At 43.9% G+C, this 17,478-nt stretch overlaps 1 long non-coding RNA gene across 2 annotated transcripts; it reads right to left on the bottom strand.

Annotated features, from left to right (window-relative positions):
* Positions 1–6,107: 6,107 nt before the first annotated feature.
* LOC310849568 lies at positions 6,108–9,911 on the bottom strand. Of its 2 annotated transcripts, none has more exons than XR_014566986.1 (2): positions 9,859–9,911; positions 6,108–6,315 (listed from the first exon to the last, which is right to left on the bottom strand). It is a non-coding gene; the product is annotated as an uncharacterized lncRNA (long non-coding RNA). The 2 variants fall into 2 exon arrangements; XR_014566987.1 differs by lacking the exon at positions 9,859–9,911 and adding an exon at positions 7,522–7,771.
* Positions 9,912–17,478: the final 7,567 nt, after the last annotated feature.

Genomic DNA, 17,478 nt, shown 5'->3' with positions numbered 1-17,478 from the left:
CAGGCAGGCTCATATAGGGAGATACAAACTTTCAGATTTGCATGGCTCTTGTAACGAGCAGTAGAATTCCTGCCCACCCTTGTAGCGCATGCTTATGGGCAAGGTGGATGTTAGCATTCCTTTGTGAATAAAGTGGGCATGCTGCTTCTGGTTTCTGGGTGCAAAAACAGGAGGTGATCGAACAGAAACAGATCCCCCAAAGTAGAGGGAAGATTCTTGAGGTATGAGCATTTTTTACATGTCCCACCTCCCCCTTTACCTCCCCCTTCAACTAGGAGCAGGCTGAGGGGCCTAAGCAAGTTTGCTGCCACAAAACATTTATTTAAATTCTTGTTGAATTTAGTATTATTGAGGCATCTAATCATAAGCCTGCATTTTTATCAAAGCTTATATTTTTTGATCAGGGCCTGTATTTTAAAAAGAGCTTAAAGATTTTCAAATGTTTATGCCAGGCAGAAGACCAGCTGCCTAAGAACCTTGGCAATGTTTATTCTCCTAGACAAGGGGGCCCCCTGATTTATAGCAGAAAACAATTCTCAAAGTTGTAAAAAGGGAATTACAGGCTGAGAGCGGACACTGACCTTGCATGTTGCAAAGTACAATTAAGCTGTAAGAGTGGTTAAATTAAGAGTTGATAAATAGTAAAATAAAACCATGTGCCTCCCATTAAACTTGAGCCATATTTTCCTAAGGTTAAAAGGCCAAGAGCAAATGGCTGGAGAAGGGGAGTGTAAACAGAAGAAGAGGTTTTCTTCCTATTTTATTTTGAGGCTGTAAACTGTTCATTCCTTTTACTTTGAGAAGGTTTATTCTTCTAAAAAGCTACCTATGTTATGTATTAAATATATTGGCTTAAATGTAATTATGCAAAGGATTTAAGAAATGATGGATTCTTATTTCATATAGTTGTAAGAGTTGTAACTATCCTGAAATTAAGTCAGCCATCAGCCCAGCCCCCCTGCCAAGCAGGAAACATCATTAGAGCACACATATGGTTGTCAGGCCTTTGTTTAAAGACCTCCAAAAGAAGGAGATCTTTCAGTGATGATGTGAACTTAAGATCCTTGACATCTGTCTAAGATAAAAAGTTAAGATTAACCATCTGTTTTGGAAGGCAATAGGGCAAGGAGGGCAGGAGGTGAGCTGGTAATTAAGGTTCCTGTAAGATATATGACTACTTATTTGTCATTTATAGATAGAAGAATATATAGCTTTTTGTTTCCCATAAAAGGGAAGGGAAATGGGTGTATCTTTTGTGATTGGTTCTAGTAAACAGCCAATAGGAATTTCAACCAGGCTGATTGGACAGAGGCAGCCACAGGAGGAGCAAGGGGGCTGGATTAAGGAAATATAAGTGCTGGCCAGAATGGCAGGAGGCCAGGCCAGAGCTTGGTAACCATATACCACTGTGCCTCTCATTTATTTGTCTGACAAATAAATTACTATTTTAATTTCTCTATTGCTGCGTTGAATATTTCATTCCAGCTAAGCGTTAACTACAAGCAGGGTGCTACATCATCATCATCATCATCATCATTATTATTATTATTATTAGTCTGTACCCCACCTTTCTCCCCACAAAAGCCCAGGATAGCAAACACATAAACAATAAAACAATTAAAACATCTGAAAACAATTCCTAGGCATATGCAGACTGAGAAAGAGCTCCACAGCCTGTTTAATATTTAACGGGAGGGAATTCCAAAGGGTAGATGCCACAGCACTAAAGGCCCAATTCCTTCATTATTAAAATACTGTACGTCTATTCTCTTCCTGTCCCAACAACAGAACCTGCAAGGCAGCTTGGCAGAGTACACAAGCAGTAAATCCCATTTAGAATCATCAAGTTGGAAGGAACCTCAGGGATCATTTATTCCAACCCCCTGCCAATGCAGGGGACCCACTATGCCAATATTCATGCTAGATGACTGTCTAGCCTCTGTTTAAAAACCTTTGGTGAGAGTCAACCAGCCTTTCAAGACAGCCTGTTCAACTTGCAGTCTCCGTCACTGTGAACTAGGAGTTATTTTGTTATTCCAGATGTATTAACACAGAAAGCCCAAAATTCACATCTGACTGGGATGAGGGACAAAGAAAGCAGTGCTAAGAACACCCTGCCTATAAAAGTCCACCTCACCCCTTTCCTTATGTTCTTCTTTGGCAATGCAGAAACTTTCCTTTCCAGCATGGTTTTTGGCTTTTAATGGTTGAGATCTTCACTGAAGACTTGCTGTGTTAAACTGCTATTCTCATTGTTTTCATCTGCTGGGTTTCCACCTCTTTCTTATCAACAATGGCACTTTTCAGTGGTGTTTTTTAATTTTTAAAATGTAACTTTTTGTATTTTTTATACTGTTTGTATATTCCTTTCTTTTTTAGATGCCTTGATTTTTTCCCCAAAGGGAGGGATTTAAATGTTTTAAATAAATAAATGTAACAATGTGAACCTGTGTTTGTGGTGTTAATGAGATTTGTGTTGCCTCCCACTTGTCAAACATTATTTCTGTATCATGTGACGAACTCACATACTCTGAGCTTGCTTTTCCTTCATTCTTCTGTCATTTCTCTTGCATCAGGAAGCCTCATTCGCCTTTTCCTCCTCTGGCTTGAACTTTGGCTTCTGCCTCTTGTTACTATTTAAATTAGTGAGCACTGATCCTGAAGAAACTGCTGAAGTCCTGTTTGCCAGTTACTTCTGTTTCTTCTCCTCACTGAATCATAAAATCATAGAACTGTAAATTGGGAAGGGACCCCAAGGATCACCTAGTCCAACCTCTTGCAAGGCAGGAATCTCAGCTAAAACATCCATGGTAGGCCGCCATCCAACCTCTTCTTTAAAATCTCCACAACCTCTTGAGGGAGTCCATTCCACTCTCAAACAGCTCTGACTCTCAGAAAGTTCAGAATCTCCTTTTTTGTAACTTAACGCCATTGGTTTGGGTCTTACCCTCTGTAGCAGGAGAAAACTTGATCCATCTTCCATGTGACAGCCCTTTAAATATTTGAAGATGGCTATCATAACTCAATTGCCTCTTATCCAGGCTAAACATACCCAACTTCCTCAACAGTTCCTCATAAGGCTTGATTTCCAGACCCTCCTCTGCACACATCCCAGTTTGTCAATATTCTTCTTAAGCTGTGGTGCAAAGAAGGCATCATTTGTTATCTCCATTGCATCCTCATTGTGCCATCCTGCACTTTTTTCTGGGGAGTGCAGGGCCTTCTACAGTTCATCTCCACCTCTGCTCAGTTTATATTCCTGTAAATAAGCCCAAATATTGCAAATGTGCCATACCCTGCTTCCAAAGGATATTTATCTTCCTCTGGAACATCTCGCCACTTGGAGGAGTGGGGAGCGTGTTAGTAGGTTCTTCATAGTAAGCAAAAAGGGTTGATCCAGTATATTATTATAAAGATACATGGCACTTTACAAAGAACAGGTGTGGCAGGTCTCTTCCCTGAGGGGCTTACAGTCTAAAACAGACACAGGGAAACAAGAGAGGGAGTGGGGAAATAGAAGCTGAGAAGGCAGGAGAAGAATATGTGGTGATTTTAATTACATGTACTTCGGCTTAATTGCCATGAAGTGCAGGAACTAGGCCACGGGCCTGAAGCTGGGAGCCCAGCAGATGTTTTTCGACTCCCGACTCTCACCATCCCTGACCATTGTCCATGGTGGCTGAAGGGAGAGAGTCCCAACATTTGGAAGGTCACAGGTTCCTCACCCCCAAACAATTGAAAGGTTTTCCAGAGACGCCCATTCTCCCGCTAACTCTCCTTGTGCTCTGCCTCACCCACTTGTATCTTCCCTCAACCCCTCTTGGGCTCCATCTGGAGTCAGTGGCAAGAGAAAGAAATGCAGTGATGACACATTAAATTGGCTTGTCTCTCTGAGGTTCTACAGTAGCATGCTGAAAGCAAGGATTTCTCTTTCATTTGGCTTCGTCAAGCAAAATAACCAGTTATGGTTTATGATTTTATTCATCCAGATTCTGTCTGATATAGCAGCAGAATTCCCAAGGTTTTTTTTTTTTTTAAACATCTTAGCAAACCGCAGATCACACTTTCTCCTCTAATGATGATAACTCTTCACCATGGCAACTAGCAATTCATGCCACAGAAAATTAACAGAAGGAAAATGAAAGTTTTTTTTGTTTTTGTTTTCAGTGGTCTTGAATAGAACAAAGTTAGGTGGTGCTGTGGAGAAGTCTTTGCAAACTCTGAACTGCAGATGGAAGCTGTAACCCTAGGGTGCAAGTAAGGTCAAAGCAGGAAGTCTAGTCTAGCAGGGAAAATCAAGGTCCTGCAGAAACAAGAACTAGCACTGGAATGCAAGACACTTTCAACAATAAACACAAGCAGGTTTCTGTGGTTGCTTGAATAGTCTGTAAGTGGAAGCAGTGGCGTAGCGTGGGGGGTGCAGGGGGGGCCGGCCGCACCGGGTGCAACATCTGGGGGTTAGGGTTAGGGGGGGCAAATCCACGGGTTAGGGGGCGCAAATTACTTGCCTTGCCCCGGGTGCTGACAACCCACGCTACGCCACTGAGTAGAAGTATTTATAAGTGGCAGGCACATGCCCCTGCCCCCATCCCCCCCCCATACAAAGACATATTCACCACACTCTGGTGCCAACCAGGTAACACAGTCAAGAAGGGCACCCACTCATCATCAGCAGGTTGCAAAAATTGCAACAAAACATGGCTTGATGGAGCTTTGGAGTCTTCAGTTGGAACTGCATCAGTTGCGGCATCCAGCCCACTATGGAGACAAGCAACTTTGTCCTCAAAGTGTCCAGCAAGCTACTCACAGAAGGTCTCTGAGGTGTTCTAAGATTTGTCCACTAAGACAGGTGTGAATAGTCTATACACCTTGAAGAGCTCTGCTGGGTGATTACTCAAATACATGAAGGAAGCAGCAAAGCAGGCTCTTTTTGCTGCTTTCACCACCATGCAGTAGACCCAGTCATAAACGCTAGGCACATGCCTTTGCAGTGGGACTTTCATAGTTAATCCAGAGCTGAATTAATTATGACGCTAACTATAGTATAGAGAAGGGCACTTACCGCACTAAGTGGGTTGCCAATACTGAGTAGTGGCCAGTTTGGTGGATCTGTGATCCGTGGCTCACCATAGCTGCAAACCTGCTACTCGGTCAAGTGATTAAGTAATCTTTAGTAAAACTTGGCAGAAACTGCAAACTCAGCATTTGAAATATAAAGTGGAAGTATACAACATCAACATTATTTTCCACCCTGCTGTAGGTTTTGTTTCATTTTGAAAGATTTTTTTTATTTTATGGTTTATTATTGTTTTTATTTTGAATTAGATATATATAGGGTCTCTCTCTCTCTCTCTCTCGCTCTCTGTCTCTCTCTCTCTCTATATATATATGGACTCTAAAGGCCTTCATCTGGCCCTGCTTCTGAGAGCCCAAACAGACAGACTTGTGTTTGCTAAACATATGCTTGTTGATCCCGTGCCTTATCTCCCCACATCTCCCCATAGCTCTGCTTATTGAAGACTCTCTACCCCCAAAACCAATTCATTTCTGGTAATCAAAGCTGTGCAGCACAAGGAAGTAAGGCAGGATGGAGATGAGTTTTACTCCCCTTCACCCATAAGTTCCATTTAGTAATAAGAGTAGCACTCCCACACACCTAAGTTAGATCCAAAGTAGACATTTTGCAAGTGTGTGTGTGTGTGTGTGTGTGTGTGTGTGTAGTCCAGCATTGCAGAGGGTTGAACAAGATGACCCTCAGGGTCTCTTCCAATTCTACAATTTTATGATCTTAGAGTCTGTAGCAGGGCTGCAACAAACTGAGGATAACGAGCAGCCTATTTGAACCTAGCAAATAAATATCGAAACCTTGTTTTATTATCTACCTTCATGTCCATTTTCAATAAGGCTTTTCAAATCAAATCAAATTGTTTAGTTAATTAAAATCTGAAGAGCCCTCCCTCCCCACTGCACTCAATAATCCATTTTCTGCACTGATAAGATCTGCAAATGTTCAATTTCATTATCCAGAAACTTGTTTGGTTGCTGTCAAAGCGTGTGGATTTCTTTTGTGCTATTGAAGATGCTGCAGTATTATGCTCACTCCCCCCCCCCTTTTGCTAGGCTGTTCAGTTTGCTTAGCAATTGATCCAGTTTCAAATGCTTGCTGTCCCACAGAGTGTTCATTATCGCCATTAACTGCGGTTCTGAAGATGTGGGTCATGAGTCGTTTTGTCTCACCTTGAAAAGTCCAGGCTTTATCTTCGCTTTTCTATTAGACTATTGTCACAGTTCTACAGCAAGCACATGAGGATCCCACTAGTCGGGAAGGGGGAGAAGAAAAGAAGTAATAGATCTGAACATTTTGTGCACTTCATGCAGGCAGCATGACAGTGTTGCTTGGCTTAGTTATCTCACACCTAAAATGAAGCATATTTAAAGGGTAGGAGTTTAGATTTTATTCTTTCTTTCTCTCAAAATGTATAATTGTGTTATGTGGGTAGCAATTTAACTGAAGAACATTACAGATCATTTTGATTTAAAATAAGTTTATGTCTTCATAGTGCAAAGAATGCCACATTGAGACTCTGGACAAAAGCTAGGAAATTTATGGAGAGCTTATCTACCTTCTGTCCTGGGAACTCCTACATTGGGCTGCCCTTCATGAATGTTTAGATAAGAAGTGGCAAACCTCTTTGGACCAGGGGACAAAAATGGGTTTTTGAGAAGGCATAATGGGTGGCAGGCACAAAATGCCAGCTGCCATGAGGGAATGACATAACACAAAATGGCTGCCATGGGGTATGAACAAAATGGCGGCCATATCTACAAGAACAGAAAAAGAGATGAGCACAAAATGCTGTGAGCATCCCCAGCCCCAATTGATGCAGGAAAAAGCAACTATATCAGTCAAAGAGAAGCTATTTGCATTTCTCCTCTGTTCAGAGCAGGTGGAAGGGTGAGTGTCTGATCCTGGCATCCAATGAAATGTGGGCATGTTTAAGGGGACATATTCAATGTAGGAGAGGCTGAGCCAGTGCAAAGAGGAGCTGAACAGCAAGAATAAACAGTCTTTTATTCACTGCAGATTTTTGAGGGGAGATTTACTGAGGGCTGTCTCTGTGACATCTACGCTGGCATGGTCATGTCCACAGAATGGAAGATGGCAGGATCCCCAAAGGCAACCTAAGGCCCGGGGGCCGGATGCGGCCCAATCGCCTTCTCAATCTGGCCCACAGATGGTCTGGGAATCAGTGTGTTTTTACATGAGTAGAATGTGCCCTTTTATTTAAAATGCATCTCTGGGTTATTTGTGGGACATAGGAAGTTGTTCATTCCCCCCAAAAAATATAGTCCAGCCCACCATATGGTCTGAGGGAGGGTGGACTGGCCCACGGCTGAAAAAGGCTGCTGACCCCTGCTCTATGGGGAGCTGGCTTCAGGTACCTGGTCAATTGGCAGACCAACTGTAAGCTACAAAAATGTCTGCAAACATAACGTGAAGGCTGGCAACATCAACCCTACTGTGTGGGAATCCCTTGCAGACAACTGAAATGCCTAGAGACTGGCAGTCAAGTCGTGTACCCATAGGAGTGAGCAGAGGAGAAATGACTGCTGAGAGGAGTGCAGAGATAAGAAACGCCGTGGTGCATCTGCGGCAGCACAACCAGATGCCTTCATTTGCCCCAGGTGCAACAAAACATGTCTCTCCCACATTGGTATCTACAGCCACAGCAGGTACTGCAACTGTCCAACAGCTTGATCTTGCCTCCAAAAGTGCACTTCTCCATTGTCTCTTGAGGCAGACGCCAGCAACAATTTGCAGGCACCACAGAAAGTTCCGGCAGGCACACTGCTGCCTCCAGGTATCACATTGGCAACCCCTGGTTTAAAAGCTGCAGCTAGTACAGAATGTGAGGCACGCAGGCGGTGCTGTGGATTAAACCACAGAGCCTAGGACTTGCCGATCAGAAGGTTGGCGGTTCGAATCCCCTCGACGGGGTGAGCTCCCATTGCTTGGTCCCTGCTCCTGCCAACCTAGTAGTTCAAAAGCACATCAAAGTGCAAGTAGATAAATAGGTACCGCTCCGGCGGGAAGGTAAACGGCGTTTCTGTGCGCTGCTGTGGTTTGCCAGAAGCAGCTTAGTCATGCTGGCCACATGACCCGGGAGCTGTACGCCGGCTCCCTTGGCCAATAAAGCGAGATGAGTGCCGCAACCCCAGAGTCGGCCATGACTGGACCTTATGGTCAGGGGTCCCTTTACCTTTACCTTTAGTGCAGAATGTGGCCCTAGAGTTTGGCTGCTACAAGGACATGGGTTTTGTGTTGTTCTGTGTTCTGTTCTTGTTCTCTGTCTTTGTCTGATCACTGTGCTGGCGGTATTCTATAAAGCATTAAATGCCTAATATGCTAAAATGACTAGCTTCCTCACCTGTGGCTCAGACATCTCATCGTGCCACCCATGAGCTGCCCAAATGTTGAGGATACACAGAGAAGTATTATTGGGAGCACTCCACAAATATGGAAACCTTAGAGGCTTGCCAGAGTTGAGCATCTTGTGGAAGAATTGCCAGACTTTTTAGTTTGGGTCTGGCAGTCAGTACCTGGGGAGGGCTGTATGTCCAATGAAATGGTGGTATTGTAAGTTGGTGGGCAAACATGGTAACTTTTTTGAAGCATGTTGTAAACCACCTGGAGTCCTGGGAATTGGGTATGGTATATTCTCTGTCCACATACTGATATACTTTAGCAACAGCAAATTCTGGTTTTCATGTGTGGCAAAATTGCCTTGTTCTTGAACTCCAGTACATCAGAATCCTTCTTGCCCTGTTCTCTCCACCCTATTTCTAAACTATCCACAGGGCTGTGACATGTACTTAAATGTCATTGGGAAAACTAAAAAGCCTGAGATCTGTACCCGCAAGATAAGAAAGGAACACGTAGCTTTCACAAGGGAGTGCCAATTTCTTCAGACTGATATAGTGTGCTCTTGATAGCACTCCATGTTTTACTCGGTTTGGACATATAGTTCTGTGATACTCTTTGGCAGTACAAACTCCAAGTAAATTTTAAAGAAGGAATATTATGAAACAAAGGACATAGTGTGAATTCTTTCTTTCTTTTTCGGAGGTGGGAAAATCACTCTTTGCCCTTGTGATGAAATATATGGGTGTGTATTTTTCCAGTTCTTCAGCTGAGCTGGGAAAGGATGCAAGGAAGTCCTTTTGCAACAAATAAGACAATTCCCACTTTGCATAATGTCTAAACAGTCAGGTTGGAAGCAAACAAGTTGGTTTATAATGGAGCATAGAACAAAGAAAAGGCAATAATTCCACAGGAACCAAGTGTAAGAAAGTAATGAAGTATATCTCCCGTCTGGACAAAAGGAAAGGCTAAACTAGCCATGATATTAACTGCGTGAATACAAAACTTTTTAACTTGTGTATCTATTTGCCTCCCTGGGCTCCTCGAAGGAGGGAAGGCGAGATATAAACTCAGTAAATAAATAATACTTCAGCAGGTGTACGTCACCAAATTCCTTGTTGCCCGCAGCTGATAACAATAGCTTGGTCATTTGACGTGTTTGCTCATGTTCAGCAGCTCAAAGTCACAATCCTTTCTGGGCAACATTTCAGGATCTACATCCCATTTGGAGATGGCAGAGGCAAACGCTGGCACAGCAACCAACGTTTCATTTTTACTTTTTCTTACTCATTGTCCACTATACTTTTAAATCCGAAATGTTAGCCCTCTGCTCCGGTGCTAAGGTGGCTGGTGTCTCATCCACTGCCTTGTCAGGTAAGGCGATCTCCTGTCTTCCCACATTGACTGGAGGTTAGATTAAGAGAAAGTTCGCCTACCTGTAATTCCACATCAAGATCAGAAGCCGCAATAGGCTTCCGTGGGGACTTGCACCAGCACCTGGCATTTCTGGGCAGCTGCCTAGGCCCATCGCTGATGGGGGCCCTTCTTTTGCGACACTCTGAGGAGTACGGCACCATTTACCTTTCCTACAATGCTCTGGAGTCTTTCCCCAATGTAGCGTCACTCCAGGGCATTGTGGGAAATGTAAAAGGTAACTCCAAAATGCCACAGTATTTTGGGGCTGCTACTGTGGCTGCTTGCTGGCAAGAAGGCCCACGTGGTGTGTGCATTCATGTCCATAGGAGAGGACCCACCAGAGGGCACCATACCAGAGGTTTTATCTCAGAGCTGACCCCAGCAAACCATTTCTATCGAAGAAACTCCTTTTGCAACGGAATGCAAACAACATTTCCATGAAGTTCTCCTGCGACAAACAAGTGTTCTGCTGGGTGCGCTAGGCTGACACCACATCCCTCTAGAAGCTGCCAGCAAGCTGTGAGGACAAAAGGTTTTGATCATTCCTTTTTTGGTTCAGTTTGTACTTTCTCATTTAAAAGACATAGCTCTTTTGATTTGTGAGAGTACCGTACTTCAAAGCCAGTCTTTGTAAAGTGAGCCGGCAAGCGGCGACAGTCACTGACATGTCCAGGCGTCCTTTTTTTTTTAAAAAAAGATCCAGCTTCCATGTTATGTTAGAACAAAGTGGGTCCCCCCCCACTCCCACACACTTCCTCTGTGATCACAGAAGTAGCATTAAATTTTGGAAGGTGAACAGTGACAGGTGTGTCATGGCAAAGATCTGAGGTAAACAAATGCCACTGCTCCCCTGAAGGAAGTCCCTGTCTGGGGAAGAAGGATGCACACCAATCACAAGCTACAAGAGGACCTCTGTATTCTTTTCAACTTTTTCTCCACACTGAGGGAACTGAGGAGATGATGACCCCCACAAAGTTGATGGGTACTGGATCATGTGATCGATTATGTGGCCCCCACAATACAGTATTTTATTCAAGTTGGCACTCCTGCCACTGATAGTATATGGCGGCATATATGATGTCAGGTGACACCATATTGATGTCAGAAGTAGGGCAGGTAGGCGTGGCTTCGCCAAAATTGTCTTGAGGGCCAAATGAGGAGGCCTGGGAAGCCTAATAATAATAATAATAATAATAATAATAATAATAATAATTTATTATTTATACCCCGCCCATCTGGCAGGGTTTCCCCAGCCACTCTGGGCAGCTTCCAACAGAAGACTAAAATACAATAACCTATTAAACATTAAAAGCTTCCCTAGACAGGGCTGCCTTCAGATGTCTTCTAAAAGTTTGGTAGTTATTTTTCTCTTTGACATCTGGTGGGAGGGCGTTCCACAGGGCTGGTGCCACTACCGAGAAGGCCCTTTGCCTGGTTCCCTGGAACTTGGCTTCTCATAGCAAGGGAACCGCCAGAAGGCCCTTGGCGCTGGACCTCAGTGTCCAGGCAGAACGATGGAGGTGGAGACGCTTCTTCAAGTATACTGGACCGGCTTTAAAGGTCAGCACCAACACTTAGAACTGTGTTTGGAAACGTACTGGGAGCCAGTGTGGCCTAACCAGGCCTGTGGGGCTGTGAGTTTCCTACCACCACCGGTTTAAGAAATGCCTTGCTCTGTAGCTGCAGCCTAATGGCTGCTTGTGTGTAGATGGTGTGCTAATGTCTGTTGCTTCATCAGAAGAGGGAAGGATGTCAACAGAAGGAAGGAAATCTCAATATGGAAGGGAGAATTCCCAGGCTTAAACATGTAGATGTTTGCTGTAGGGCTTGATGGTTTGCTGTGAAAATCTTCATGGTTATCAGCAAACAGATTTTGCTCTTCTGCAGTTTAAATGTATGCTTGGCATTCAGAAGGTCTCCACTTCGGTCCATCACATCTCTAGCTAAAGAATTTCAGGAAGCTGGACTGGGAAGGACCACTGCCCGAAAATTGGACAACAGAGCCAACTGGAGCAGGCAGGACTAGGTTAGATGGACCAAGAGAATGAGACAGCACTTCATGTGTTCACATTTCATGAATGCATCATGTACAGTATAGCCTTGCAATGTTGCATCAGCACCTGAAATTTTATTACAGTGATGCAACATTACAGAAACTACAGCATTGCAGCATCATGCTGAATTGGCTTGGAATTACTCAGTTAGTGAAACCTTCTGCTTGCACAACTTTACAGCCTTTAAAGCAGGAATGGATGAGGAGTGTGACTGTACACAAGGCTTTGGGGGAGAACATGGCTGGACTGCTGTCGCTGCTCGGAACAGCCACCAAGCAACCCTTTAAAAGAAAAGCTGCCTCAATACCCCCCCCCCCGTATGTTTCTCAGTTTTTTTACCACTTCCCCATAAAATATTCAACATTTTCCCCCTCCCCTGGTCCCCAACATCCTGGGGCTTTTTTCTGGGGGGTTGGGGTGGTTTCAAGATGAAACTTTCAGTTCAGTGTTAACTCACCTAGAGTGGATTACTGTAATGCACTCTATGAACCCCCAGGGAGTTTCAGCTGACAAAGTGTCATGGTGAAAAAGTTAAGCAGGCAAGTGAGTCATGCACCTCTTAAGCTGCCCCCCTGCCTCCCACCGAGAACATAGCAGACAAGAGAAAAACCAGCCTAGTCCAATGCGCTGGCCAGAGAAGCAGCCGCTGCAGGGAATTGCTTCTCTAATGCACAAAGGACTTTACTTGTCAGCTGCTTATACCATACATTTAAAGCAGAGTCTACCATGTGAACTGTAGTTTCAGCATGCTGGGAACTGTAGCTCTGTGAAGGGTAAACTACAGTTCTTGGAATGCTTTGAAGAGGGGGAATGTGCTTTAAATGTATGCTGGGTGCATAGCCAGAATGCTTGCATCCCTCCCCATTCCCTTTTCCTTTTGTGTCTGACCTATGATGCTTCACTCAGACAGCGACAATTCCCAGAGTGGTTTAACGATAAATCCCTCTTCCCATGGAACTCTGGGAATTGTAGCTCACTGAAAGGGAATTGAGGTCTCTTAACAACTCTCATCACCCCTTAGCAAACTACATTTCCCAGGATTCATTGGGGGAAGCCATGACTGGTATGTCACTGCATTAAATGTACACATAGTGCAGATAGGACCTTCCTTAAAATCCTGGCAACAGGACAGCATCCTCCACCATACCTCAGAGCAGCAGCCTAGCTTTGGAGATATGGAGTGGGCTGTGTCATTCGACACTTCTTCCCTCACCACCTGCCCCCTAAGAGAACTGCCTTTTGTTACCTAGTGGTAAGGCTAGCCCCAAGAGAGGGGTAGGAACATAGGAGCCAACTCCTAGGGGCTGAGGTCTTTTTGGGGCCCCCAATAAAATATTTTTTTATTGCTGCCACCCCCCAAGTTGATGGACATAGTCATTCAAATGGTGTGTGTGTGCACTGTGTTTTGTGAGAGATTATGTGGGGTGAGACCCCCAATATTTTATTTAAGTTGGCACCCCTGGGTAGGAAGAATCATGTAGAAGTGGGGTATATATAGCAGGATCCTCAGAAAGGAGGGGATAAAAGACCTGTTCGCACATGACACTGAACGAGCATTCACACTGTACGGTCCACACATTCAGGAGGCTGTAATAATTAGTGCTATTCCAGCATGTTAAATTAACATATAAGGGTCTGTGAGGATGAAGTAAGTTCTAGTGCAGGGGCCAGATACAGCCCAATTGCCTTCTCAATCCGGACCGCGGATGGTCCGGGAATCAGTGTGTTTTCACATGAGTAGAATGTGTGCTTTTATTTAAAATGCATCTCTGGGTTATTTGTGGGGCCTGCCTGGTGTTTTTACATGAGTAGAATGTGTGCTTTTATTTAAAATGCATCTCTGGGTTATTTGTGGGGCATAGGAATTCGTTCATTATTTCCCCCAAAATATAGTCCGGCCCACCGCATGGTCTGAGGGATGGTGGACTGGCCCATGGCTGAAAAAGCTTGCTGACCCCTGTTCTAGCGTTTCTTCTTTATTGGGGGTTGCAGACTTACCAAAAGCATGTTTAAAAATGCAGGATGCGTTTAATCCTGACAACACTCCTTGAAAACGAATGGTACCAATTAACCTGTAGCACCGCAGTTAGTAATATTCGGGCTGAAATAGAAATGTCAAAAAGGTGGTTTTCTTTTAAAACATAGTGATAACGATGACGGAGCCACGTGTATTTCCAGGTAGGGGGTCAAGTGAAAAAGAGGACAGGAGCTTCTACACCTTTAATAGTTATGAAGAAAACAACGAAAGGTGCAGGAGCCCTGACCTATTTTGCATTCGGCTGTCCTATTTCCACATTGGAGGGTTTGTGGAGGAACGAGGAGGCCGAAAGGAGGATTCTAAGTGTTGTGACGTGGGGTTTGTGATTTCAGCTCTCTTGACATAATATGCTGGAGACAGTTCTCTAGTAACACTTCTTTATTAAAGCAAACAAGACTGAGACTTGAGGAGGGGAGAGCTACATTTATAGGGACAGGGAACAAGCTAGAAAGGATACATTTTGGAGGGAACAATATCAGGCAATCACAGTCCTGCCTTTTGGAGGAAACCAATAAGACAGAGGATCCAAATACAGCAGCTTAAATGAACCAATAGTAGCTGTACCCTCTGGAACCAAAAGGCAGTTACTTTACCCTAATGCAATGCAGACAATAATAATACAGATATAAAATCCTTTGACTCAATACACAACACTAAGAGCGGAAAGGGGCACCGTGCTAGGATCTGCAAAAGATGGCATTTTATATGAGGTAACAAACCCAGTCCCTGGGCTGCTTGCAGGCCTTTAGCTTTCTGTGGTGAGGCTAAGAGGAAGTTAAAAACCAAACCTCCTTCCCCAATGCACAGCCCCACTGTTAACGTTGCACATCCCTTACTTGGCCACCAGAGAGCAGCCCTCTAGTTCAGAGCTGATGAACACAAAGAAGAAAAGCAGCAAAATAAAATGTTGTCATTCCTCGAATTCTCAGACTGTTCTCTTGTTGCCAGTCCCACAGGGGGATCTGTGAGGACTACATAATTCACCGAATAATGCCTTGAACATTAAGCACTTCAGTAGAAACATTACATTTCCCATACATTTGGGTGCAGAGATGAGCAGGCCTCTAGAATCGTGCTCTGCTCTTTGTGTGACGTCCCCTGTAATTTATTTTGTTTAAAAAATTGATTAGAAACCTTCTCCATGTTTTTTTTTTTTTATCGACTGCTCTGCTCTGTACATATCGACAGGCAGACCTCTTTTCTCCTGTTGATGAAACCAGAGCGTTCCGCTTGCATTTTGGAAAAACCCTCTCCCTAGGCAGCCTGCTAAAATATTCTTCTTATTGGGCTATGTTTTTCTTGACTAGCTGCCAAAGTTAACTACTGCATTTCAAGCCAAAGGCTATTTAGAGCCATTAAGTCACTGGGATGGCTGCCTTTTCTGCATTGGCTTGAAGAAATACTGTACCTGTGCAATTTTCTTCTGCAGGGCACACAGGAACTGGGGCAAGTCTTCAAAAATGTCTTGATAGGTGTAGGGTTTTCCCCTCACCCCCTGAATTGCAGAACTCCACACTTTTAAAAGTAAAAAGATGTACATCCAGTGCAAAGACAAAGCAAAATCTTCAGATCAGCAGAGGGGCCCTCTTCCTATTTGCATCATTTTCAGAGTTTTGGAGTATGTGTGTGACCTAGGAAAAAGCGTTCTCTGGGGGCATACCTGGCAAAATTTTGAAGCCAAAATCTGGGACACCATCTTCCAATTTTTATTTTTTATTTTTGCAAGAGTACGGCAGACCATTACAGGAGCCACATAATACTCATTCTGCATTTGAGACAAAGCAAATTTAGTGTGGAAGCATGTAAACTTTGAAACTCCCTGTCTGATGACAGAAAGCAGGTTCCTTTGCTGTACTGTTTTCAGTACCTGCTAAAAACATTTTTGTTTAGACGATCCTCCCCAGATATGTAGAATGCTGGTGTGTGTTTTGATTCATTTTTAGTTTACTGCTGATTAAAAAAAAATGTTTTAAGTCATGGCTTTTAACTGTTTTTACTGCTAATTTTATTGTTTCATTCCCTCTGTTAGATGCTTTGAGGTTTTTACACTTGTGGAATATTTTTAGGAAATAAAAATAAATAAATAAGTAGACTGGGTGAACATCTCAAGTGCTTATCAGAGAAAAATAATTTGTAAAAACCTGTAAAAAATATATATCAGCCAGATTTTTTTAGGCCTCTGATCAAAGCAATAGCAGGGCTCTGTCATTCTAGGGGCCAAAGTCCATCATAAAAACATCCAACAGCTTGTTTTCTTAATGCATTTATACAGGTGGCTCCCATAAAGAACACTTTAGATTTTAACCTCTTGCCTACTGCTTATTTAACTGTGACATTCTAAAGATTGTATCTTGTTGTCCCTTTCCCTTCCAGCAGGGAATCTTTAACATTTTTACAAGTGACAGTAAAAGCAGGCTTTTAGTCTGGACCATGCTGTTAAATCAAGCAAGGAAGCATGTGGCAACCAGTGTGTGGAATAGCCAGAATGCTGGATTTGGAGTAGAGAATTCTGAGTTAAAATCCCTGCTCTGCCACGAAACACCCAAGATTTGCAGCAGACAAACACAAGGTCCTAGCCCTCATGAACTGTAAAAGGTAAAGGTAAAGGTGAAGGTAAAGGGACCCCTGACCATTAGGTCCAGTTGTGGACGACTCTGGGGTTGCAGCACTCATCTCACTTTATTGGCCAAGGGAGCCAGCGTACAGCTTCCTGGTCATGTGGCCAACATGACTAAGCTGCTTCTGGTGAACCAGAGCAGCACACTGAAACACCGTTTACCTTCCCGCCGGAGTGGTACCTATTTATCTACTTGCACTTTGAGGTGCTTTCGAACTGTTTGGTTGGCAGGAGCAGGGACCGAGCAACGGGAGCTCACCCCGTCGCGGGGATTTGAACCACCGACCTTCTGATTGGCAAGTCCTAGGCTCTGTGGTTTAACCCACAGCGCCACCCGCATCCCTCATGAACTATAGTGCCATGAAAAACCCAGGGTGACTTGGGGACAGCTGTTGTTAGCCTAACCTTACAGGATCACTTAGCCTGAATTTAGCAATAAAAGTGGCGGTGCTTGTTGTTTGATGCGCTGCCTCTTTCCCTGCGCTTCCACATAGGGCTCTGCACCAGCCCATCTAGATCCTGTTATGGCTGTTGGCAAACTATTCATTTCTTAATGCAAACTACTGATGAATGGTCTAGGTTAGTTGGTAGATGCTTTCTCAACTGGAGCTAATGGTTAGGCAATAGTCGGCAGATCTCTCTTGAGTATTTGAATGGGTGAGCTTTCAAAGTTTGGAGAGTGACACACCCTTTCCTCTGCAGCTAAGGAAACAGACTGATATGTGTGCTGCTTTACTTAGACCTCTGCTCTTGTTTAAAGCCGCTATTTTCCTCTCAGTTTCCCCTGTCCCTGCTTTACTCTGCCATGGTTTTAAACCACCACTTTCCCCTCTCATTGCTTCCTCCTTCTCAGTTCAGTGCCTTAGCCACTGCTGTTGTTTAACCTGCCTTTGCTTTTTCTCCCCTGGCTTTGTGCAAATGCAGGACTGTG

Source organism: Podarcis gaigeae (genome assembly GCF_964106915.1).
Source record: "Podarcis gaigeae genome assembly, chromosome: 7".
NCBI classification, from domain to species: domain Eukaryota; kingdom Metazoa; phylum Chordata; class Lepidosauria; order Squamata; family Lacertidae; genus Podarcis; species Podarcis gaigeae.
Note: the sequence above shows the minus strand (reverse complement) of the source record. Positions and strands in the feature narration are given on the sequence as shown.